This window comes from Neoarius graeffei, chromosome 2 (assembly GCF_027579695.1).
Source record: "Neoarius graeffei isolate fNeoGra1 chromosome 2, fNeoGra1.pri, whole genome shotgun sequence".
NCBI classification, from domain to species: Eukaryota; Metazoa; Chordata; class Actinopteri; order Siluriformes; family Ariidae; genus Neoarius; species Neoarius graeffei.
The window spans coordinates 90,972,313-91,000,235 of NC_083570.1; positions in this window are offsets into that span (position 1 = coordinate 90,972,313).

A 27,923-nucleotide genomic window follows, 5' to 3' on the forward strand; every position below is an offset into this window, starting at 1 on the left:
CTCTTATTTAATTCTCAGCTTGTTCACCAGTTTTGCTGGAGAGGAGGACTCGGTCACACTGGGAATTAGTGCTGCAAAACCAGCCTTTTGTCTTTCATCATGTGTTTCTGCCTTTTTCTAGTCAGTCTTCTTTAATTAGCACAGCATCCTGGCACAGACAAACAGCTTCTCCCCCAATCTTGAACCAACAGAGAGAAGATCTACTCAATTTGGGCCTAAAAACATGTTGTGGAATTTGACTGTTATCAAACTACCATCTTGACTTTCATGAAAATATACTTTGACAGCTAATCTACTGAAATTTTGGCTAAAATTCTCTCTGGAATCTGACTGTGCAAGCATCCATGGCTCTAGTTTAACTGGCATTGCTTTCACATTTCACCAAGGTAAGCCTTGGGATTAATGGAAATGAGTGGGGATCAGTGGAGAGGAAAGGAAATAAGTGGAAATGAATGGAAGGGAATGTAGCTGAATGGAGAAAAGTGGAGATTATAGGAGATGAGTGGATATGAATGCAGATGAATGGAGATGAGAGTAGAGGATTAGAGATCAATGGAGATTAGTGAAAAAATGTAGAGATGACTGCGGGTGAGTGGTGATGAGTAATGAGTGCGGGTGAATGGAGGTATGCAGTGATGAGTGGATAGGAATGTAGATTAAAGAATGTGAGTGAAGTTGAATGGGGATGTATGGAGCTGATTGAAGATGAGTGGAGAGGAGATACGTTGACAGGAATAGAGGTGATTAAATATAAACAATGACAAAGTGGAGATAAGTGGAGATTAAAGATGCACAAAGATGAGTGGACCTGAATGGAGATAAGTGGAGATCAATGCTTGAGTAGTTATAGGAAGACTCAGGAGACTTCCCAGGGGGTCGGTCATATTTCAGGCTGATTAATGTGAGCTAACAACATTACAAGAAGTTGTCCACAGCCAGGCTTTGCATATAAATGCACAAACACCCTCGCAAACTGTAAACCAAGACTATATTAATACAAATTCAGACAAGTAAACACAGGTCGTCTCTCTAAGTGCTACAGCTTTGATTTGCCTTGAATTGTAATTAGATAACTAATGAGTCTCACACACTTGAGCACAAAACAATGATCAAATCTGGCACCTGCAGTCTTTTTACATCAGGTGGAAGCACAAAGAGAATAGAGAGCAGTGGGAAAGAAATAAATGCAAAAGTAAAGCTCTTAAAGGCTTAGTTAAGGTAAAAAATATGACATAAAAACATCAAGAAACTAGATAGAACTTGATGCCAACGGCGTTGATGGGGATGTCTCCGCCCGGTAGACTACACGCCTTATTAAATTGTGATTTGGGGATGGACATTTGACCTCACAGTAATCTTGACCTGGTGAAATTACTTGTATTAGCCTTGGCGATATTGTGTTCACAAGGTTTTCGGACAGACATTTGACCTCACAGTGACCTTGACCTTAAACCTTTTGATCTCAAAATCTAATCAGTTCATGTTTGTCCCAAAGCGCACAAATGGTGAAAGTTTGGTGGAATTCCTTTCATTAGCCTTTGAGATATCGCGTTCACAAGGTTGTGGGACGGACGGATGGACGGACGGACGCATGGACAGATGGACAACCCGAAAACATAATGCCTCCTGCACATTACGGTGGCGGAGGCATAAACAGAATCAGACTATATTCTGGACAGCATGAAACACTAAATCTGATGTACCAAGTTAACAATAACCATACCTGTACATCCCCTTTAACAAACTATCTTCCTTGCTTTTAATTTTATTAGTTTTAACCAGTTTGGGTTTTACACCATGATAAATGTGTGAGACTATTACAGGCTTTTGTAAAATATGCCAGCAACAACAATAGTTGCCAGGCAAAACAAACCTTGCCCGGTAGCAGTTATGATGAATATGAAGGAAGATGTCATGAAAAAATGATTTGGAACTTTTTGGTGACCTTGACCTTGATTCTGACCTTGTGTGTGAACATACTTGGCCAATAAACATGATTCTGAGTCTCTGCTGCTCTCAGCCAATCAGAACACATTGTACTGCTCTCAGTCAATCAGAACACACCTTATTGCATGATTGTTCCACTCTTACATTCTTACAGCACAATGACATAGTGGCTACCACTTCTATATGAAGCAGTAGCCACAAAAACCTTGACCTTAACCAGATGACCCCCAAAATTTTGAAGGTTCTATTTGAAACCAATACCCATCTATCCTGAAAGTTTCATGAAGGTTGGTCAAGCTGTTTTCCTGTAACATCATTAACAAACAAACAAACCCCACTGAAAACAATACCTCACCCCCTGGTGGACTCCGTCCTGGGTGAGGTAATAACAACAACAACAACAAACCATAAACAAAACACAGGGTTTATTAAGGGAATAGGTCACTGTAGTATGTTGAGCGGGTGGGTGGAGCACAGAAGTACGGCAGGCCAGAAGTGAGTTTGCAAAAACTCTTTATTTTCAGCTTTTCAGCTTCAAATACTACTCCCAGTCACACAGACATGCACACACACATCAGTTGCCTGGTAGGGGAGAGAGCTCCCTTCCTCTGCTCTCTCTCTCCTTATATAGGGTGCGGTCACTGGGGAAGACACACAAACACAGATTAACCAACATCAGGTGCAGTGATTCTGCCACTTACCTTCCCTGACTCCGCCCTCCGGTCACAGACCGACGCTTGACCACACCCCCACTGCCATAGTCACTAATCTCTGCTCAGCTCATTTAGATAAAAGCAAAATTAGCTAAACCATCTATAAGTGGGGGGCGGCACGGTGGTGTAGTGGTTAGCGCTGTCGCCTCACAGCAAGAAGGTCCTGGGTTCGAGCCCCGGGGCCGGCGAGGGCCTTTCTGTGTGGAGTTTGCATGTTCTCCCCGTGTCCGCGTGGGTTTCCTCCGGGTGCTCTGGTTTCCCCCACAGTCCAAAGACATGCAGGTTAGGTTGACTGGTGACTCTAAATTGACTGTAGGTATGAATGTGAGTGTGAATGGTTGTCTGTGTCTATGTGTCAGCCCTGTGATGACCTGGCAACTTGTCCAGGGTGTACCCCACCTTTTGCCCGTAGTCAGCTGGGATAGGCTCCAGCTTGCCTGCGACCCTGTAGAAGGATAAAGTGGCTAGAGATAATGAGATGAGATCTATAAATGGTTTTCAAAAAAATTAAATAAATAAAATATACACATTGAAAATGTACTATCTGAGACAACCTTTTAGACTCTTTAGCATTTGGAGTGGGCCAGCCTCAGCCATGTAACCTTTGGGCTATAAACAGTCCCGCTCCATACACTAATGAATTAAGAGAGACTGAATTAAAAATGCTTTTCACATAAAGAAAAAACAAGCAGAGTTTCCATTCAACAGATGTGAGTGTAGTACAACCCCAATTCCAAAAAAAGTTGGGATGTGGTGTAAACTGTAAATAAAAACAGAATGCAATAATTTGCAAATCATGAAAACCCTATATTTCATTGAAAATAGTACAAAGACAACATATCAAATGTTGAAACTGAGAAATTTATTTTTTTTAAATATATGCTCATTTTAAATTTGATATCAGCAACATGTTTCAAAAAATGTCGGACAGGGGCATGCTTACCGCTGTGTATCATCTCTACTTTTAACAACAGTCTGTAAACATTTGGAAACTTAGAAGACCAATTGCTGTAGTTTTGAAAGAGAAATGTTGTCCCATTCTTGCCTGATATACAGTTTCAGTTGCTCACTAGTTTGGGGTCTCCTTTGTCATATTTTGTGCTTCATAATGCGCCATATGTTTTAAATAGGAAACAGGTCTGGACTGCAGGCAGGCCTGTTTAGCACCCGGACTCTTTTACTACAGAGTCATGCAGTTTTAATATGTGCAGAAAGCGGTTTGGTATTGTCTTGCTGAAAGAAGGAAGATCTTCCCTGAAAAAGATTTTGTCTGGATGGCAGCTTATTGCTCTGAAACATGTATATATAATTCAGCATTAATGATGCCTTCCCAGATGTACAAGCTCCCCATTTCATGTGCACTAATGCGCCCTCATACAGTACCATCACAGATGTTGGCTTTTGAACTGCGAACTGATAACAAGCCGGATGGTCCCTCTCCTCTTTAGCCTGGAGGATGTGGTGTCCATGATTTCTAAAAAGAATTTCTACTTTTGAGTCGTCAAACCTCAGGACAATTTTCCACTTTGCCTGAGTCCATCGTAAAAGAGCTCGGGCCCAGAGAAGGTGGCGGTGTTTCTGGATATTGTTTATATCTGGTTTTAATTTGCATTTGTGGATGCAGTAATTAACTGTTTTCACAAACTATGGCTTTCTGAAGTGTTCCTGAGCCCATACAGTACAGTGAATTCCACAACATACATGAGTCTGCTTTTAATGCAGTGTTGCCTGAAAGCCTGAAGATCACAGGCATCTAATGTCAGTTTTCAGTCTTGTCTCTTGCATACAGAGATTTCTCCAGATTCTCTGAATATTTTAATGATAACCATAGAGCCCTGCGATAACCTGGCGACTTGTCCAGGGTGTACCCTGCCTCTCGCCCATAGTCAGCTGGGATAGGCTGCAGCTGTAGAACATGATAAGCAGCTACAGATAATGGATGGATGGATGGATGGATGGATGTACCATAGATGATGTGATCCCCAAATTCTTTACAATTTTACATTGAGGAATGTTATTCTTAAATTGTTGCACTGTTTGCCCACGCATTCTTTCAGAGAGTGGTGAACTCCTCCCCATCTTTACTTCTGAGAGACTCAACCTCTCTGGGATGCTCTTTTTATACCCAGTCATGTTACTGGCCTGTTGCCAATTAACGACATTTTTTTAAAGCATTGCACAACTTTTTCAGTCTTTTCTTGCCCCTGTCTCCTCAGTTCCCAAGCATTTACAGAGAGTTGTTAAAACTAGAGGTGATGCAACACAGTGGTAAACATGCCCCTGTCCCAACTTTTCTGAAAGGTGTTGCTGACATCAAATTCAAAATGAGCATATAGTTTTCAAAAAACACTACAATTTCTCAGTTTCAACATTTGATATGTTTTCTTTGTACTATTTTCAATGAAATACTTGCAAATCTTCACACTGTTTTTGTTTTATACAGTGTCCCAACTGTTTTGGAGTTAGGGTTGTATTACACCAGTAAATCCTGTGTAGTTTTCAATTGTTCCTCTAAAAATAAGGCAGTTACTTTTGTGCTTTTAGTGAAGATGTTTTGCACTAAACTATTGAGGTCACTGAATCATTATTTGATTATTATTTTTGTAACATTTTGCTGAAATCTGAAGGAACATGACCATTCACATTCATCTTGAAGGTTTCCTTAGGAAGTGGAAATAGTTGCTGTACTTCATTTAGTACTTCATATGCTTCATAAGTTTTGGACTGGCAGCAATGTTGATAATGCTATTCTTAATGCCTTTTTCGAGCCATTCGTTAATTCTGCTCCAAGAGAGCTGGAAGCGACATTTCCACCTCCAGCTGAAGTCACATGACTCCACTCTTAGGTGCAGTACACTTGCACTTTAATCCATTCTTAAAAATTATTTATTTATTTTTTTTTAAATGCTAGGAAGCAGAGTATAACAAGTCCCTAATAATTTGGTTGACTGATTCTGTGTGTCACACACTCCCTTGAAAGGCTGTGCTTGACCTTTTTGCTTTCTGGCAGGTTATTTCTTTGTGTTTAAGTGATATTAAATGTCATTATAAATGCTTGGCTGATGGTGTACCCCATTACCATGCTGTGTTGCACGCAAAGCTGTAGCTAAATTAATGAAAAATGTGCTTGTTTCGACATTATCAGGAAAAGAAACAGGTTGAGACAAAGGCTGTAAAGCATAGATTTGGGTTAAGGGTCTCACATCACTTCCATATCATTCTGTATTTTTTTTTTTACAAAACTGTTTTGACCCTCTTAGCCCTTTCTTCCATTATCCATACCTGATATTTAGCATATTGTTCCTTCCTGTAACAGGGAACTACTAATATGGGAATGGCAGTAACAGTGAGTGAATACCTGGTTGAGCCAGTATACAAACCCAAATCAGAAAATGTTGGGACAGTATGGAAAATGCAAATAAAAAAAAGTGATTTCTAAATTTACTTTGACTTGCTTGATTTCTAAATTTAAATTACTTGTCAGACCTGTGATGACCTGGCGACTTGTCCAGGGTGTACCCCGCCTTTCGCCCGTAGTCAGCTGGGATAGGCTCCAGCTTGCCTGCGACCCTCTAGAAAAGGATAAAGCGGCTACAGATAATGAGATGAGATGAGATGAGATGAGATGAGACGTTGATATACACAAAGAAATGTCCCAGTGTCATCAAAGTAAATATCAGCACTCATTTATAGAAAGCCACTCAACCAATCAAATTACTGGAACGGAGGTAACTGTTGTACCCTAAATAAGAGAAAGTCCATCTGGTATGGAAAATGCAAATAAAAAAGTAATCAGTGATTTTTTTTTTTTAACTTGTATTTCATTGCAGACAGTATGAGTCCAAGATATGTCATGTTTTGTCTGGCCAACTTCATTCCGGATGTCAGGCCAACACATTCCATAAACAGTTGAGATAAGAGGAATTTAGGAATTTAGGGCTAGTAATGAAGTACAGCAATTAAATAATGATGTGATGTGAAGCAGGTGATGTCAACAGGTGAATGTAATCATGATTTGGCACAAAGTCAGTATCCTGGAAAAGCCTAGTCATTGAGGAACAAAGATGGGCCAAGGATCTCCAATTTGTCAACAAATGCATGAGAAACTTATTGAAATGTTTAAATACAATGTTCCTCAAATAAAAATAAGATGGGATTTGGATATTTCACCTACCACAGTGCATAGTATTATTAAAATATTCAAAGTATCTGGGGGAATTTTGGTGCATAACGGGCAAGGGCACAAGCCTAATCTGAACACCCGTGATCTCCAATCCTTCAGAGAGCATTGTATCAAGAACTGTCATTCATTTATAGCTGATATAACCACATGGGCTCAGGATTACTTTGGCAAAGCTTTGTCAAGCACTACAATATGGAGTTACGTCTACAAATGCCAGTTAAAATTTTACTGTACAGAAAGGAAGCCTTATGTTAACTGGGTCTAGAGATGCCTTTGACCATCACACAGTGGAAACATGTATTGTGATCAAACTTTTTTTTTTAAGAAATGGATGCCATGTGCTCTAAACCAAAGACAAAAAGGACCATCCAGACTGCAACTGGCAACAAGGCCAAAAGCCAGGGTCTGTCATAGTATGGGATTGTGTCAGTGCCCTTGGCAAAGGTAACTTACACTTCTGTGATGGCAGTATTAATGCAGAAAAGTACATTGAGATTTTGGAGCAACATATTATACCTCCAAGATGCCATCTTTTCCAGGGATATTTCAACAAGACAATGCAAAAGCACATTCTGCACACATTACAAAGGCATGGCTGTGAAAAAAGAGAGTGCCTGTTCCCTCCTCAAGATAATGTGTGGTGAATTTTATATGTATTTTTTGAAACGTGTTGCAAGAATCAACATTGAAATAAGTATTTATTTTAAAAACAACAATAAAATTCATGAGGTAAAACATCAAATAATGTGCTGCTGTGTTACTTTGAATGCAGTACAACTCAAAGATTATTTACAAATCACTGAAGTGACATGTTTGTGCTCTTATTATCAAAACACCAAATGATGGAATATCTTTGAGAAGAATAGTGTTCATCCCTGTCGTACAGTTCCAGAGACTTGTAGAATCCGTGCCAAGATTAATTGAAACTTTGAAACTGTCGTGGCTCACGGTAACCACAATGGCACCTAATGTTGGTCTTTCCCCTATACACAGGACATTTCCAAAAGGTTTAAGTAGCATTTTAGTGTATATTAGTGGCCACTGCTAGTAGGTAGAGCTAAAAAAAATTACTAAAAAACAAAACAAAAAACCTCTCAATATCAAGTCCAGGCTTCATTGCGATTCTTCTCATCACAAGCAGAAATAATGATATTAATGAAGTATGTACTAATTTCAGTCTTTCTAACCTTAAATGCCACTTAAAATACTAATTTCAAATATTTACTCCACTTATTCTTGATTTTCTCTTGTTCATCTTCATGTATTCATGCCCATCATTGCATAATACATAAAGCTCTGCATCATGCAAGTCCATCTATGTAATGAGAGAGATGGGAGCACACTCAGCAGGTGTTAGGGTCAGAGGTCATACGAGAAGGTGTGTTGTTATTCTCCCTGTGGGTTAATTATACCTGAGCCAAAAACACATTCGGGAATAGTTATTGCTGCCACAATTTACTGTGTCTACGCACACCTGGCTAAACTCACAGTGGATTGCAACACTCTCAATTTATTTTTTCCTCAGAAAGGAGATTTCCATGGCTGTGTCTCAGGGATGTTTGTAGACAGGGGTTATGTTATTAAATTGACACAATATGTCTATTTCTTATATGATGCTTTTGTTCCAAATAAAGCATGTGTTGATTGCAAACACGAATTGCTTCAGAGTTCTCTCTTCTCTTTTGGGTTTGAAATGGGAGATGGGAGATGTCAGCCACTGTGTCAGGACAAAGTGTCATTAACTTTGTCACTAGATTTATTGAATTTATTTATTTATTTTTTTAAAGAGAGAAAGATTAAGTACAAATAAAGCAACTTTTTTTTTTTGAGAGCAGATGTGAGTGAGTGTCCTGCACTTGATACAGCTCCCCATTGGATCTGCAGCAAATTATGGGCAGTGGAGACAATATAAATTGCTTGAACATTGAAAGGCAAGCTTTTATTTTTATTTTTCTGGGATCGAGTAGCTGGCGCGGACTGTCTGTGTAGGCGGAGAAAACCGCCGGTCACCAGTGCTTGTGGACATCTCTGCTCTGGATCAGAAATAATCTCCATCTATACTAACATGCCTGAAAGCACATACAGTATCACATGACCATTCACCTACACTGGGTATGTGTGTGTCAGTATCAACAGCTGATGCCATTTGTTTTCTTCCAGAAAAGAGTCATGTTATAGGAGCATGACAAATCCGGGAAGGATTGACTCAGCCTCCAAATGCCTCAGATCTCAATCTGACTGAGCATCTGTGAGATCTGCTGGACAAACAAGTCCGATCCATGGAGACCCCACCTTGTATCGTACAGAACTTAAAAGATTTGCTGCTAAAATCTTGGGACCAGATACCACAACACACCTTTGATGGGTCAGAGCTGTTTTGGTGTCACAAAGGGGATCTACACAATATTAAACAGGTGGTTTTAATGTTATGTCTGATCAGTGTATTTTCATGTGCTTAATTCCTGCTCTAATCTCACTTCTCTCCATGTTCCCACAGACTCTGCATGCCTCCTGCAATCTTGCTCTGCATTCCTGCTCTTCTTCATCCTTCCACCTGCCTGCATTCCCCACTGGCTCAGACACTGCATGCTGCAGTCTCATCACCATGGTCCAGGTTTGATCCCTGCTAAAGCTTCAACACTCCTAGTCAGCTCAGCGGTTGCACACAGCACTGTCATCAGAGAAACCTGCATTCAATCCACACACAAGCCCAGCTCACCCTAGCTGCTTCACCATCCCTACTCCTCTTTCTCTAACCTTCCCTGCAACTAAAAATAAATATTGCTTAATTCTTTTAACCATTGACGATGTTCTGCATTTGGGTTCTCTTGTCTCTCATGTCACAGTTTTTTTAATCACCAATCACCAATACAGTAACTAATCACAAACACCAATCACATATTTATTTACAAATAATTGATTCTGTTTTATTCCAAGTGTCTTCAGAAAATCCTGATTCTTCATGCAACATATACTGATATGCAAATCCAGTGTTTTCCCCAGAAAAAAAATTAAAGCCCCTAAATTCTGGCATGATAATGCACAGACAATTGAGTGCCAATGGTGTGAAAGTACAGTAAGCGCCAAAGGCACCAAGCGCAACTAGGGGGGTCCGGGGGCATGCTCCCCCGGAAAATTTTTTGAAAATAGATGCTCTCAGGTGCATTTTCAGGGTCTCTGAGAGGTTTTAGATACATGATTATAGGATAGATTTTACCAGTGTTTCAATGATTTCTGACCTAAATAGTATTAATGTATACACATTTGAAATTTCACCTTAAAGTTCAACATGCAAGTTAAACTGTTTTGTTCTAGATTACTGAGGTATATGATAGATTGAAAATCTACAGGGATCCCTTAATTACCTATGATCAAGTAGTGTTGTAACAAAAATGTGCATGAAGATATGAACAGTGGTTTGCTCCATCTTATGCAATCCAATGAAGAGAATCGATCATGACCTCCTGTTGATCACAAAGGGATCTGAACCTAAGAACTGCCACCTTAAAATAAGTTGCTGTATTACTATAACTGTAATGATTTAGAATGTTTCTGATGCAATTACCATAATATATGTAGAACTAAGATACACTGAAAAGAAAAGTAAGGCAACTGCATATTATAAAGTTTAAATTTTGGCACTTTATTAAATGGACTAGATTAAGATTAAAACATATATTTAAAGGAAAAGAAAACTTAATTTCTACAGTTTAAGTTTGCAGAAAGATTATGTGCTTTTAAACACATTTCATGAAGGGAATTTGTTTATAAGTGTCAAATGTAGCATAATTGCGAAAGCATATTTGGCAGTGTGAGGTCACTGAGCCTTTAACAAAAGAATAATCCGGAGCCTTCTTTTGTTAAATGGATCCCAGTGACATCACACTGCCAAAAATGCTTATGATTATTATTTGAAATTATGCTGTATTTGACACATTTGGACAACTTCACTTCATGAGAGTGTTTATAAGTACATAATCTTTCTGCAAACTCAAACTAATGAATTAAGTTTTCTACTCCTTTAAAGCAGATTAATTCTCCTTGGCTTTTGCTTGGCCCAATGTTGGGCAACCCTCTCACAGTCCATCTCGCTGTCATCCATGCTGATGTGGATTAATTTGTCCAGTGAGTCTTCTCCTAGCTTATTAAAATCAGTTGGCTTTGTACGTCTGGTGGGGGACAACATCGGCAGCCAATGAGATCGCTTATAATGAATCGGAAAATTCCGGGATGTCTGACGTTTTCTTTCGATGTTTTTATTGGACGGTTTGAACACATGATCTTGACATAGCCAACAGATTAGTTTGTTTAGATTATACCACGCGGACATACAGTATTACTTTGACAGAATCAACACAAACATTGGGAAAAAAGACCGCTTGCTTAACACAAACATCAATCAATATGTAAATGGATCTGTTATTTGCTCTCCTATGTATCTAGTTAGTTGTGGGTAGGAAATTTAACGTATCGGTATAAATCTAAGCGTATCAGATTTTAACTAAAGCGACTAAGTGTATCGGCAGGCAGAGCAAGCGTATCGGGCCCGATACGCTAAAACGCTTTGGGGAAAACCATGAAATCAGTCTATGGTGTCATATGGCAACTTCTTGTGATTTGGCATTTCTTAGCTACTTTCACCTGGAAAGACTGACAATGATCTGTTACAGGCAATAGCAGAATGGTTGAATAAAGAAAAGGTTTTATAGATAGCTGAGATTATATGAAGGATACTGTACAAAACAGCACACAGATACTGGGAATACAAAATGAGAATATATTATACAGTGTCTTGCAAAATTATTCATCCCCCTTTGTGTTTATCCTGTTTTGTTGCATTACAAGGTGGAATTAAAATGGATTTTTGGAGGATTAGCACCATTTGATTTACACAACATGCCTACAACTTTAAAGGTGAAAGTTGTTTTATTGTGACACAAACAATAATTAAGATAAAAAAACCAGAAATCTGCAGTGTGCATAGGTGAAGTCAGTACTTTGTAGAGCCACCTTTTGCTGCAATTACAGCTGCAAGTCTCTTGGGGTATGTTTCTATTAGCTTAGCACATCTAGCCACTGGGATTTTTGCCCATTCCTCAAGGTAAAACTGCTCCAACTCCTTCAAGTTAGATGGGTTGTGTTGGTGTACAGCAATCTACAAGGTATGCCACAGGTTCTCAATTGGATTTAGGTCTGGGCTTTGATGAGGCCATTCCAAGACATTTAAATGCTTCCCTTTAAACCACTCCAGTGTAGCTTTAGCAGTATGTTTAGGGTCATTGTCCTGCTGGAACATGAACCTTCGTCTCAGTCTCAAACCTCTGGCTGACTCAAACAGGTTTTCCTCCAGAATTGCCCTGTATTTAGTGCCATCCATCTTTCCTTTAGTCCTGAACAGTTTTCCTGTCCCTCTAGATGAAAAACATCCCCACAGCATGATGCTGCCACCACCATGCTTCACTGTAGGAATGGTGTTCTCAGGGTGTTGGGTTTGCGCCACACATGGCATTTCCCATGATGGCCAAAAGATCAATTTTAGTCTCATTTGACCAGAGAATCTTCTTCCATGTGTTTGGGGAGTCTGCCATACGCTGTTGGGCAAACTCCAAACGTGATTTCTTAAGCAATGACTTTTTTCTGGCCACTCTTCCATAAAGCCCCACTCTGTGGAGTGTAAGGCTTAAAGTGGTCCTATAGACAGATACTTCCATTTCCACTGTGGATCTTTGTAGCTCCTTCAGTGTTATCTTTGGTGTTTTTGTTGTATCTCTGATTAATGCCCTCCTTACCCGGTCTGTGAGTTTTGGTGAGCAAAATGTCCGCTGTTCAATTAATACTGTATCTTCAGGTACTATTAACACATCATATCCATCTTCCATCAAATACTGCCCGTCAACAAAATAAACTGTCTAAACAACTACTCTCTCCTCCTTTTGGGATTTTATCTGAGTGTGCTGTAGCCAAAACAGCCAAAGCATCTGTGTCTCCTGTTGTACAAATAGCAGCTCCTCCTTCTTCAAATACTGCATCAGGCACAAACAGAAACAGCCTTTCCACCCTCTCCTTTAATTACAGCATCAGAATTTTAGTAAAAAAGTAAATAACAGTAATTGTGCACTGACCCCCCTGCCGCCACACACACATACGCACCTCTACTTAGCATTGTAGCACAAAAAAAAAGGATCTACATGGCCCTAATTGGTACTCTTAGAACCAAAAAAAAAGGTTGTACTTTTATGAGCAACTTAGTTTTGGATGTGAAATCTTACAGCTGCTGCATGCTCACTGCGCACAATGCGGATGGCACAACGCGCCACCCAATCCTGCCGGCTCCAGCACTGAAAGTGAAAGTGCCTAATTACTGCCATTATTTAGCCTTGTATAAAACTTCAGAACTGCTATCAGTGAAAAGGATAAAAGCCTAAGGACACCTAATAACTTCAAACAACAGGCTAAACACAAGCTTGACACTTACTGTGTGACGGTGAGCTCTTTGGAATGACACTTCTCACTTTTGTTTGCAGATTGTAGGAACTGCTCCATGTACCAGATGTCGCTCAGATCCTTCTATGTGAATCTGCCTCACAAATTTATCTTTTTGAAAATGTATGGAGCAGACTCCAAACCATCCTGTCGGCTTGAAGTTGCCTCTCTTTGTCCATACAAATCAAACCCATTCATTCTGTAAATGTCCTGCTGACTTTGGGTTGTATTGGATTAAAATTCTGCTTTTTTTTTTTTTTTTTATCGGCTACACTTGAACAGCCTTGAACAACACCCCTCTTTGGAGGCATGCTTAGATTTTAGTTTTGTTGTGGAAATAAAAATAAATCGTTAAAAATGTGCTACACTTCGCAAAGCAGACAAAGCCAGAAATGCCACGAACTTTCAAGCATTGCCATATGATGTCACTTCCTTTGGACTAACAGTAATTTACCAGGAACGCATTCATGTAATGGCGGACTCAAAGAGCCAAACTTTACCAGGTAATAGAACATGTTCCAAGTCTCGTATTAAAATACAGTTTAGACAGTAAACTATTTTACATGTCTAGGAAATAAGGTATAATTTTCGAGGGTGATGTCATTTTTGTAAGACTAGCACTTTAACCTAACCTGCATGTCTTTGGACTGTGGGGGAAACTGGAGCACACAGAGGAAACCCACACAGACATGGGGAAAAACATGCAAACTCCACACAGAAAGGCCCCTGTCAGCCACTGGGCTCGAATTCAGAAGCTGCTTGCTGTGAGGCAACAGTGCTAACCACTACACCACCGTACCTCATTCATTCGTTTATTTCTGTGACTTCTTTATCCTGCCCTGAATGTTTGAGAGTTTTAACTATCTGGGTAAAGTTGGTCAGTCCCCACAAGGGTATGTATGTATGTATGTATGTATTTATTCAATTATTTAATTAATTAAACTAAAACTGAAGCTTTCATTATTACATAAGATTAATTAGGTGCATTAATAATTGTATCAATTGAATGTATGTGTCTGTGTGTGTGTGTTGCCAGGTGACCTACAGCTGGAGAATATTGTGAGATAATGAGAGTGTATGGTTCACATGCTCACTCAGCAGCTTCTGCTCTGTTATCTGCTGCTCAGTGCTGACTCAGCAACACACACACACACACACACACACACACACACACACACACAGAAAGAGAGATGCGAGTGTTGCATTTTGGTTTTATGATGTAAAAGTGTTTTGTTTTGTTTTTTACAATTATTTCTGAGCAAGCCTAAAGGCAATTCTTTCTCTCAACCTCTCTCTCTCTGCATGCACACATACTTATAAGATAACTTTATTTTATGATATTTTATTTTATTATATTTTATGTATCATTGTATTTCTGCTCTTCAGTACAGTGGGTATGAGAGAATATAGAACACTGAAATATGTTTTATAAGAAATCTGAATCTGATGATGTAGTGTTTCAGAACATGGCCACAGTGTATATGATTGGCTGACAAAGGTGTGGTAATTTCTGATATGGGGTAATTTCTGACATGAGCTCAGGTTAATGTCTGTATGGAGTTTCTGTGCAAGTTTTCTCCTGGCTCTCTGGTTTCCTCCCGGCAAACACAAAATGCTAGTTGATGGATTGTCTGAGATAAAGTACCTATAGGTGTGAATGAGCATTTGCATGGTGCCCTGTGACTGATTACCAAGGTATCCACCAAGGATACTCTACAAGCACCCTGACCAGAATATATATATATATATATATATATATATATATATATATATATATATATATATGCACACACACACACACACACACAGGGGGCTGCAAAAGTAGGTATACATTAAGGATTATATGCAAATAACAGCAGGACCAGGATGGAGCGCCATCACACTTCACACTCAATGTGTGTGCACTACTTGACAAAGAATTTCCCAACAGGTGGATTGGACATCAGGGAGCCATTAACTGGCCACCATGTTCACCAGATCTCACCCCTATGGACTTCTTTTTCTGGAGATGTGTAAAAGATAGGGTTTTTGCACGCAAGCCACATTCTGTTGATGCCATGATTCAGTTCATACGGGAGGCTTGCCAGGAAGTTGATGCTGATAAAACCTTTGTGCCAGAGTGTGCATGGGTGTCCACACTCGACTAGTGGAGTGTGGGAATACCGGGGGCAAACAGTTTGAATATTTGAAGGATTAATATGTTTATTATTGATATGTTATTATTGATATATGTTTGTATAATCAATAAAATAACATTTTGGGTGAGCGTTTTATTTTTCATTACTGTATACCTACTTTTGCATCCCCCTGTATATTATATTTATATAGCTAATTATTATTATTATTATTATTATTATTATTATTATTATTTAATTAATTTATTTTTACTTATGATGGCCCTAATATGCCACTGTTGTTCTGAGTCTTTTTAAGTCTCTTTTTATTTGACACTTTTTATAATTACTCTGAATGATAATGAAGACACCCCCCATAAATAATTAGCAATGCTGGCAAACTGACATGAAAACTCATGAAACAGATGTTTTGGGAAAAGAAACTAAAAAAAAAAAAAGAAAGTAGTAAGTTCTTGCAGTACTTTCTCTTCTGCTTTGATCAAGTTCTTGGTTATTTGCCATATAAGCCTAATCAATCCAATTTGTAAACATTATAAATATCACCTGACAATTTGTCCACGGTGCACACGAGTACTCTATAGAGACGAGAGCAAACAACTTTTAATATCTGAATTCTAATTAAACAAATGGAAAATTTGCCAAGAGAAGAAATCTCACTGAATTAATTAGCTATTATTTCAGCACCAGAAGAGACAGACAGTGACTAGTCAAGTAGAGTGATGATGCAGCTCCAGTTACTCAAATGGCGTGACTGCATTTATCTCAGGAAATGAATTTCGAGAAACTGATATGGATGATACTCATTTTTTCACTGCAAATTTCTAATCTTTGATAAACTGAGTGGTCAAGTTCATTTAAAAAACGTTTTATTTATGACATGTTTAATTAAACACAAATGAAATCCTTTTAAACAGTAAGGTGACTGATGATGGCGAGTCACTCTGGATGTATTACACACATAGTTTTACACACTAGTTTGACATTCTCCACATGTTACTTTTAATTATCCAAGAAGTCATTATTTATTGTGTCAGACAATTACATTCTCCACTCAAACAATCCCATCCATTTAAAGATTCAGTCTTCAGCAATGATCCAAAAATAGAACGAACAGACTTCCCTAACAAAGGGAAGTCCAAAAGTACAAAGAACTTTGTTTTAATGTATTAAATTTAATCTATCTAAAAGTAAATTTGCTTCTTTGATTTGTGTCAAAAAATGATTTATAACCCCATTACCAAAAGAAATTGGGACCCTGTGTAAAATTCAAATAAAAAAAGATTTGCAAATTATGGAAAAACTATATTTCACTGAAAATAGTACAAAGACAAAATAGCAAACATTGAAACAGAAATTTTATTGGGGTTTTTTTTTGGAAAAATATATGCTCATTTTGAATTTAATGCCAGCAACACATTTTTTTTTTTTAAGGCTGGGACAGGGGCAATAAAAGACTGTAAAAGTTACATAATGCTAAAAAAAAATCAGCAACAGGTCAATAACATTACTGGGTATAAAAAGAGCATCCCAGAGAGGCGGAGTCTCTCAGAAGTAAAGATGGGGAGGGATTCACTGCTCTGTGAAAGACTGTATGGACAAATAGTACAACTGTTTAACAATAACTTTCTTCAATGAAAAATTGCAAAGAATTTGGGGATCACATCTATGGTGCATAATGTCATGCAGAGAATCTGGAGAAATTTCTGTACGCAAGGGACGAGGCCACAAACCAATATCGGATGCCTGTGATCTTCAGGCCCTCAGGTGACACTGCATTAAAAGCAGACACGTGTTTGTAGTGGAAATCACTATATGGGCTCAGGAACACTTCAGAAAACCATCATCTGTGAAAACAGTTCATTACTGCATCCACAAATGCAAGTTAAAACCAGGCATAAACATCACCACCTTCTCTGGGCCCAAGCTCTTTTATGATGGACTGAGGCAAAGTGGAAAACTGTCCTGAGGTCTGATGAATCAAAAGTAGAAATTCTTTTTAGAAATCATGGACACCATGTTGTAGTGGTTAGCACTGTCGCCTCACAGCAAGAAGGTCCGGGTTCGAGCCCCATGAGGGCCTTTCTGTGCGGAGTTTGCATGTTCTCCCTGTGTCTGCGTGGGTTTCCTCCGGGTGCTCTGATTTCCCCCACAGTCCAAAGACATGTAGGTTAGGTTAACTAGTGACTCTAAATTGACCATACGTGTGAATGGTTGTCTGTGTCTATGTGTCAGCCCTGTGATGACCTGGCGACTTGTCCAGGGTGTACCCTGCCTTTCGCCCGTAGTCAGCTGGGATAGGCTCCAGCTTGCCTGCAACCCTGTAGAACAGGATAAGCGGCTAGAGATAATGAGATGAGAATGAGATGAGATGGACACCATGTCCTCCAGACTAAAGAGGAGAGGGACCATCCGGCTTGTTATCAGTGTACAGTTCAAAAAGACAGCATCTGTGATGGCATGGAGGTGCGTTAGTGCACATGACATGGGTAGCTTGCACATCTCAGAAGGTATCATTAATGCAGAGTGATATTGTGGCAGCAGGGGCATGGTTAAGCGTCAGTCTGTGAATGGAGGGTGGAGTTAGGGAAGGTGAGTGGCAGAATCACTACACCTGATGGGAATTAACTTGTGTTTGTGTGCCTTCCCCAGTGACCGTGCCCTATAAAGGAGAGGGAGAGCAGAGGAAGGGAGCTCTTCCCCAACCAGGATGCTTGTGTGCGTGCGTGTGTGTGAGAGTGAATATAAAAGCTGAAAAGCTAAATAAAAGAGTTTTTGAGAACTCAGTTCTGGCCTGCCGTGCTTCTGTGCTCCACCCACCTAGAACTCTTGCTACAGTGGTGCTGAAACCTGGGAGTTGGAGTATGGCTGCACTACAGCTCCCCGCCGACAGCCGGCTGGTCTATGCCGACCTCCGCAGAGCCTTCCTCCAACATGTGGGGCGCACACTGGAAGAGCAGTGGCAGCGCTTCTGTGCACTGCGCTTGGAGAAGGTCGGCCGGCCGTTCGCGTTTGGCCAGCAGCTCCGGGATGCCTGCCAGTGGTGGCTGAGAGCCGACAACTGCGACGCCAAGGGAATCATCGACCTGGTGGCGCTGGAACAATTCGCCGCCCGACTTCCAGGAGGAACTGCGGAGTGGGTCCAGTGCCATCGCCCAGCATCGCTGGATCGGGCCATTGAGCTCGCGGAGGACCATATGGCGGCTGTTCCGATGGCAGGACAGCGTGTCTCCTCTTCTCCCCTCTCTTCTCTTTTCCCTCTCCCCCTGTTCCTCATCCTCGCCCCGTTCCCCCACTGTGGAGGCGGGGGCCGGCTCCACCCCAGCCGGCCCACTACACCCGCAGTGCCCTACTGTTTCCTACTTCCATGTCTGTGTCTCCCCCCCTCAGGTGAGTGAACTCTGGAACACCGGTGCAGAGGGAGTGCCTGGGCCAGTATGTTGGCGCTGCGGGGAGCCGGGGCACCTCCAGCATCAGTGCTCGGCAATGGAGGTGGGCGCAGTGGTCCAGATCCCCGACGCGCCAGAGACCGCCCTCGATCGGGCCGGAGCGTATCACATACCAGTGAGTATCCAATGGGATATGTATCAGGCTTTGGTGGACTCCAGCTGTAATCAGACCTCAATCCACCAAAGCCTGGTGCAAGACGAGGCATTGGGGAGATCACAATTGGTGAAGGTGTTGTGTGTGCACAGGGATGTTCACAACTACCCTTTAGTGTCGGTCCACATTCTATTTCAAGGGGAGAAATTTAGAGTACAGGTGGCGGTTAATCCTCGCCTTACCCACTTGATAATTTTGGGGACTGATTGGCCGGGATTTGGGAAATTAATGACTCATTTAGTGAAGAGTGGGGCCTGCCATAGTTTAGCAGGGGGGAGGTCCCGGTGTGGCATTGGCAGGAGCAGCTGTCACAGAGCCGTCTACGTCATCACCGTGTCAGAGTGAGGAGTAGCAGGCTCCTCCTCCCTCTCTCGGGGAATCCCTCGCGGATTTCCCGTTAGAGCAGTCACGAGACGAGACTCTGCGGCATGCGTTTGACCAAGTGAGAGTAATCGATGGTCAAACGCTCCAGCCAAACGCCACCCTGTCCTTCCCCTATTTCTCCATTATGAAGGATAGGTTATACCGAGTGACACGGGACACTCAGACTAAAGAACTGATAACTCAGCTTTTAATCCCAAAGAGCCGCAGGGAACTTGTATTCCAGGCAGCTCACTTTAATCCCATGGCCAAACATTTGGGGTGGGATAAGACACTAGCCCGAATAATGGCCTAGTTCTATTGGCCAGGGATTCGTGGCGATGTCCGTAGGTGGTGTATGGCGTGCCGCAAATTCCAGTTAGTAAATCCAGTGGCCATTCCAAAAGCGCCTTTGTGCCCTCTGCCATTAATCGAGACCCCGTTCAAAAGAATTGGGATGGATCTCGTCAGGCCATTAGATCAATCAACATGAGGATATCGCTTTATTTTAGTTCTGGTAGACTATGCAACGCTATATCCGGAAGCAGTGCCTCTTTGCAATATCTCAGCACATAGTATTGCAGAAGCGCTCTTCCGCATCATCTCCCAAGTCGGAATCCCCAAAGAGATTCTGACTGATCAAGGCACTACGTTTATGTCACGCACACTGCGCGAAATGTATGGGTTACTGGGAATTGAGCCTATCTGCACCAGCGTTTATCACCCACAAACGGATGGCTTAGTCGAACGGTTCAGTCACACCCTCAAAAACATAATTAAAAAATTTGTAAGCGAGGATGCACGCAACTGGGATAAATGGCTCAAGCCCCTGTTATTCACAGCGTGAGAGGTCCCACAAGCCTCCACGGGGTTCTCCCCGTTCGAATTATTATACGGGCGTAAGCCGCGTGGCATTCTAGATGTGCTGCGTGAAAATTGGGAGGCGGGACCTTCAACAAGTAAAAATGAAATTCAGTACATTATCGACATGCGCGCCAAACTCCACACCCTCACGCAGAGAATTTGCGGCAGGCCCAAGAACGTCAAGTCCGTCTGTACGACAGGGGCACATGCCTTAGGGGGTTCACACCGGGAGATAAAGTACTTGTGTTGTTGCCCACATCGAGCTCCAAATTAATCGCCAGGTGGCAAGGACCCTTTGAGATCACACGGCGAGTTGGGGATGTCGACTATGAGGTGAGGCGAACGGACAGGGGCGGGGCGTTACAGATTTACCACCTCAATCTGTTAAAACTTTGGAGTGAGGAGGTCCCCGTGGCATTGGTGTCAGTGGTTCCAGAGAAGGCGGAGCTGGGGCCGGAGGTTCAAAAAGGAAAATTGACATTGCCCACTGCTCTGGTCCCCTGTGGAGACCACCTCTCCCCGACCCAACTTGCGGAGGTCGCCCAGTTGCAAACAGAATTTTCTGACATGTTCTCACCCCTGCCCGGCCACACCCACCTCATAGAACACCACATTGAGACACCCCTGGGGGTAGTAATGCGCAGCCGCCCTTACAGACTGCCCGAACCCAAAAAAAAGGTGGTTCGGGAAGAGCTCGAGGCCATGCTTGAAATGGGCATTGTCGAGGAGTCCCACATTGACTGGAGCAGCCCGGTGGTCTTGGTGCCCAAGGCCGACGGGTCAGTCCGGTTCTGTGTGGACTATAGAAAAGTCAGCGCGGTGTCTAAATTCGATGCATACCCAATGCCTCGTATTGATGAGTTGCTCGATTGACTAGGCACGGCTCATTTTTATTCAACACTGGATTTGACAAAGGGATATTGGCAGATCCCCTTGACTCTGCTATCCCGAGAGAAAATGGCCTTTTCCACACTGTTTGGCTTACACCAGTTCATCACACTTCCTTTTGGGCTGTTTGGGGCGCCCGCTATGTTCCAGTGGCTTATGGATAGGGTCCTCCACCCCCATGCCACCTATGCGGCTGCATACCTAGATGACATCATTATTTACACTTGGGCAATGGGCAGGTGCATCCCCAAATTAATAAGACAGCAGTGATTGCGGCCTGCCCGAAGCCCAAGACCAAAAAGGGGGTGAGACAGTATCTGGGGCTGGCTGGCTACTATCATAGGTTTATACCTAATTATTCAGACGTCACCAGCCCGCTGACTGATCTTACTAAAAAGGGGGCACCAGATCCGGTCCAGTGGACAGAGCAATGCCAGCGGGCTTTCTCTGAGGTAAAGGCTGCACTGTGTGGGGGGCCACTATTACACTCTCCTGACTTCGCTCTCCCCTTTGTTTTGCAGACAGACGCGTTGGACAGGAGGCTGGGGGCTGTTCTGTCCCAGGAGGTGGAGGGGGAGGACCGTCCAGTGCTGTACATCAGCCGGAAGCTGTCGGTACGCAAGGGCCGCTACAGCACAATAGAAAAGGAGTGCCTTGCCATCAAGTGGGCGGTCCTCACCCTCTGCTACTACCTGCTGGGATGCCCTTTCATGCTCTGTTCGGACCATGTGCCCCTGCAGTGGCACCACCGCATGAAGGATGCCAACGCGCGGATCACCCATTGGTATCTGGCACTCCAGCCATTTAAGTTCGAGGTGGTCCACAGGCCAGGGGCGCAGATGGTTGTGGCAGACTTCCTCTCCTGTCAGGGGGGGGAGGGGGGGTCGGCTTCAAGCCGGACGGCTCCCCGGCCTGAGTCGGGCAGTGGGGGTATGTGGCAGCGGGGGCGTGGTCAAGCATCAGTCTGTGAATGGAGGGCAGAGTTAGGGAAGGTAAGTGGCAGAATCACTACACCTGATGGGAATTAACCTGTGTTTGTGTGTCTTCCCCAGTGACCATGCCCTATGAAGGAGAGGGAGAGCAGAGGAAGGGAGCTCTCCCCTAACCTGGACACTTGTGTGTGTGTGTGTGTGTGTGTGTGTGTGTGTGTGTGTGTGTGTGTGTGTGAGAGAGTGAATATAAAAGCTGAAAAGCTAAATAAAAGAGTTTTTGAGAAATCAGTTCTGGCCTGCCGTGCTTCACCCACCTAGAACTCTTGCTACAGATATATACAGGTTTTGGAGCAATATGCTGCCATTCATCTCATCTCATTATCTCTAGCTGCTTTATCCTGTTCTACAGGGTCACAGGCAAGCTGGAGCCTATCCCAGCTGACTATAGGCGAAAGGCGGGGTACACCCTGGACAAGTCGCCAGGTCATCACAGGGCTGACACATAGACACAGACAACCATTCACACTCACATTCACACCTACGGTCAATTTAGAGTCACCAGTTAACCTAACCTGCATGTCTTTGGACTGTGGGGGAAACCAGAGCACCCGGAGGAAACCCACGCGAACATGGGGAGAACATGCAAACTCCGCATAGAAAGGCCCTCATTGGCCACGGGGCTCGAACCAGGACCTTCTCGCTGTGAGGCGACAGCACTAACCACGACACCACTGTGCCGCCCTGCTGCCATCCAGATGACACATTTTCAGGGAAGGCCTTGCTTACTTCAGCAAGACAATGCCAAACCATATGCTGTATGTATTATAGCTGCATGTGTCTGTAGTAAAAGAGTCCGGGTGCTAAACTGGCCTGCCTGCAGTCCTAACCTGTCTCCCATAGAAAATAATTGGCACATTATGAAGCACAAAATATGACAAAGGTGTCCTCTGTACTGTTGAGCAGATGAAATTGTTGATCAAGCAACAATAGGACAACATTTCACTTTCAAAACTACAGCAGATGGTGTCTTCAGTTCCCAAACATTTACAGTGTTGTTAAAAATAGAGGTGATGCAACATAGTGGTAACCATGCCTATTTCCCAACTGTTTTGAAACATGTTGCTGGCAAAAAATTCAAAATGAGCATATATTTTCTTTTTTTTTCCTCAAGCTCAACATTTGATATGTTTTCTTTGTACTATTTTTCAATGAAATATATGGTTTCCATGATTTGGATTTGTAAATCATCGCATTCTGTTTTTATCTTATTTATTATTTTACACATCCTCCCTTTTTTTTGGGGGGCAGGGTTATAAATACCATGCACAAATCATTTTCTTTTAACATCACATAGTACAAATTGAATATACTGTCTCTTGGTAAAACAATTAGATTTTGTTATGGTTAATTCTGGAAAACCATTGTGGCAGTGGGGGCGTGGTCAAGCATCGGTCTGTGACTGGAGGGCAGAGTCAGGGAAGGTAAGTGGCAGAATCACTGCACCTGATGTCAATTAACGTGTGTTTGTATGTCTTCCCCAGTGACCGCACCCTACATAAGGAGAGAGAGAGTAGAGGAAAGGAGCTCTCTCCCCAACCAGACGACTTGTGTGTGTGTGTGTGTGTGTGTGTGTGTGTGCGCGCGCACGACTGGGAGAGTGTGGTTGCAAAGCTGAAAAGCAAAAATAAAAGTTTTGAGAACTCAGTTCTGGCCTGCCGTCCTTCTGTGCTCCACCCAACCCTACGAAGTGCAACAATGGTGCCGAAACCCGGGACAGAGCACAGAGAAGAACAGCCACATGGAGTCCTCCCCCTTCGTGGACCTGGTCATGGCCCAGCAGATCCAGCACCAGGCGCTAGTTGCCCTCCGGAAGGAACAGGAGCAAAGGTTCAAGGCCCTGGTGCTGGCACAGCAGGAAGATCGACAGGCGTTCCGGCACCTACTCGCATCGGCGGGGTCCACCACCTCCACCGCCGTGGGCCCTTCCCACCTCACCCTAATGAAGATGGGCCTGCATGACGACCCCGAGGCCTTCCTCATGCTCTTTGAGCAGGCAGCAGAGGCCTCGGGCTGGCAGGTGGAACAGCGCGCAGCGCGCCTCCTCCCCCTGCTAATGGGCGAGGCGCAGTTGGCCGCAGAGGCTACAGCTCCCTGCCGACAGCCGGCTGGTCTATGCGGACCTTCACCGGGCCGTCCTCCAGCGTGTGGGGCACACCCCCAAACAACACCGACAGCGCTTCCGCGCTCTGCGCCTGGAGGAAGTCGGCCGGCCATTCGCGTTTGGCCAGCAACTCCGGGACGCCTGCTGGCGGTGGCTGAGGGCTGACAACCGCGACGCCGAGGGAATCGTCGATCAGGTGGTACTGGAACAGTTCATCGCCCGACTACCCGAAGGGACCGCGGAGTGGGTCCAGTGCCATTGCCTGGCGTCGCTGGATCAGGCCATCGAGCTCGCGGAGGACCATTTGGTGGCTGTTCCGACGGCAGGACAGCAGATCTCCTCTTCTCCCCTCTCCTCTCTCTCTCCCCCTCCCCTTCTGTGTCTTGACCTCACCCAGTTCCCCCACTGCGGAGGCAGGGGCCGGCTCCACCCCAGCCGACCCGCCACAGCCGTGGTGCCCTCCTGTTTCCCATTTCTGTGTCTGTCTCTTCCCCCCCCCCAGGTGAGTGAGCCCCAGAGCGCCGGTGCAGAGAGAAAGCCTGGGCCGGTTTGTTGGCACTGCAGGGAGACGGGCCATCTCCAGCAGCAGTGCTCGGCAATGGAGGTGGGTGCGGTTGTTCGGATCCCCGATGCACCAGGAGCCGCCCTCGATTGGGCCAGAGTGTATTGCATACCGGTGAGTGTCCAAGGGGATACATATCAGGCGTTGGTGGACTCTGGCTGTAATCAGACCTCAATCCACCAAAGCCTGGTGCAAGACGAGGCATTGGGGGGAGCACAATTGGTGAAGGTGTTGTGTGTGCACAGGGATGTTCACAACTACCCTTTAGTGGCAGTCCACATTTTTTTTTCAAGGGGAAAAATTTACTGTAAAGGTGGCAGTTAATCCCCGCCTTACCCACTCGATAATTTTGGGGACTGATTGGCCGGGATTTCGGGAGTTAATGAGGCATTTAGTGAAGAGTGAGTCCTGCCGTAGTTCAGCAGGGGGAGGTCCCAGTGTGGCATTGTTGGGAGCAGCTGTCACAGAGCTGTCTACGTCATCACCGCGTTAGAGTGAGGAGCCGCAGGCTCCTCCTCCTTCTCTCAGGGAATCCCTTGCAGATTTCCTGTTAGAACAGTCGCGGGATGCGAGTATGCGGCATACATTTGACCAAGAGAGAGTAATCGATGGTCAAACGCTCCAGCCAAACGCCACCCCGTCCTTCCCCTATTTCTCTATTATGAGGGATAGGTTATACTGAGTGATGCAGGACACTCAGACTAAGGAGCCAATTACACAGCTTTTGATTCCAAAGAGCCGCCGGGAATTAGTATTCCAGGCGGTTCACTTTAATCCCATGGCTGGACACTTGGGGCAGGATAAGACACTAGCCCGAATAATGGCCCAGTTCTATTGGCCAGGGATTCGCGGCGATGTCCGTAGGTGGTGTACGGCATGCCGCAAATGCCAGTTAGTAATTCCAGTGGCCATTCCAAAAGCGCCTTTGCACCCTCGACCATTAATCGAGACCCCATTCGAAAGAATTGGGATGGATCTCGTCGGGCCATTAGATCGGTCAACATGAGGGTACCGCTTTATTTTAGTTCTGGTGGACTATGCAACGCGATACCCGGAAGCAGTGCCTCTTTGCAATATCTCAGCACGCAGTATTGTGGAGGCACTCTTCCGCGTCATCTCCCAAGTCGGAATCCCCAAAGAGATTCTGACTGATCAAGGCACCTCGTTTATGTCATGCACACTGAGCGAACTGTATGGGTTATTGGGAATTAAGCCGATCCGCACCAGCGTTTATCACCCACAAACGGACGGTTTAGTCGAACGGTTCAATCACACACTCAAGAACATAATTAAAAAATGTGTTCGCGAGGACGCACGTAATTGGGGTAAATGGCTTGAACCCTTGTTATTTGCAGTGCGAGAGGTCCCACAAGCCTCCACAGGGTTCTCCCCGTTCGAATTATTATATGGGCATAAGCCGCACGGCATCCTAGATGTACTGCGAGAAAATTGGGAGGAGGGACCTTCCCTGAGCAAAAATGAAATTCAATCCATTATTGACCTGCACGCAAAACTCCACACACTCACACACCTAACCCAGGAGAATTTGCGGCAGGCCCAAGAACGGCAAACCCGCTTGTACGACAGGGGTACGCGCCTTAGGGAGTTCGCACCAGGAGATAAAGTACTCGTACTGTTGCCCACATCGAGCTCCAAATTGATCGCCAAGTGGCAAGGACCCTTTGAGGTCACACGGTGAGTCGGGGACGTCAACTATGAGGTGAGGCGAACGGACAGGGGTGGGGCGCTACAGATTTGCCACCTCAATCTGCTCAAACTCTGGAAAGAGGAGGTCCCCATGGCCTTGGTGTCGGTGGTTCCGGAGAAGGCGGAGCTGGGGCCAGAGGTTCAAAAGGGAACATTGACATCGCGTACCTCTCCGGTCCCCTGTGGAGACCACCTCTCCCTGACCCAAGTCACGGAGGTTGCCCAGTTGCAGACCGAATTTTCAGATGTGTTCTCGCCCCTGCCCGGCCGCACCAACCTCATAGAACACCACATCGAGACGCCCCCGGGGGTGGTAGTGCGCAGCCGCCCTTACAGGCTACCCGAACACAAGAAAAAAGTGGTTCGGGAAGAATTCGAGGCTATGCTCGAAATGGGCATCGTCGAGGAGTCCCACAGTGACTGGCACAGCCCGGTGGTCTTGGTGCCCAAGGCCAACGGGTCGGTCCGGTTCTGTGTAGACACTAGAAAAGTCAACATGGTGTCTAAATTCGATGCGTACCCAATGCCTCGTATTGATGAGTTGCTGGATCGACTAGGCACGGCTCGCTTTTACTCGACACTGGATTTGACAAAGGGTTATTGGCAGATCCCCTTGACTCCACTATCCCTAGAAAAAATGGCCTTTTCCACACCGTTTGGCTTACACCAATTTGTTACACTTCCTTTTGGGCTGTTTGGGGCGCCTGCTACGTTCCAGTGGCTTATGGACAGGGTCCTCTGCCCCCATGCCACCTACACAGCTGCATACTTAGATGACATAATAATCTATAGTAATGACTGACCGCGGCATCTGCAACACCTGAGGGCCGTCCTTAGGTCGCTGAGGCGAGCGGGTCTCACGGCCAACCTGCAGAAGTGTGCGATTGGGCATGTGGAAGTATGGTATCTGGGCTTCCACTTGGGCAATGGGCAGGTGCGTCCCCAAATTAACAAGACAGCAGCGATTGCGGCCTGCCAGAGGCCCAAGACCAAAAAGGGGGTGAGACAGTTCCTTGGGCTGGCTGGCTACTATCGTAGGTTTATACCTAATTATTCGGATATCACCAGCCCACTGACTGATCTCACTAAAAAGGGGGCACCAGATCCGGTCCAGTGGACGGAGCAATGCCAGGGGGCTTTCTCTGAGGTGAAGGCTGCACTGTGTGGGGGGCCACTGTTACACTCCCCTGACTTTTCTCTCCCCTTTATGTTACAGACAGATGCGTCGGACAGAGGGTTGGGGGCTGTTTTGTCCCAGGAGGTGGGGGGGGAGGACCGCCCAGTGCTGTATATCAGCAGAAAGCTGTCGGTGCGTGAGAGGCGCTACAGCACCATCGAGAAAGAGTGCCTTGCCATCAAGTGGGCGGTCCTCGCCCTCCACTACTACC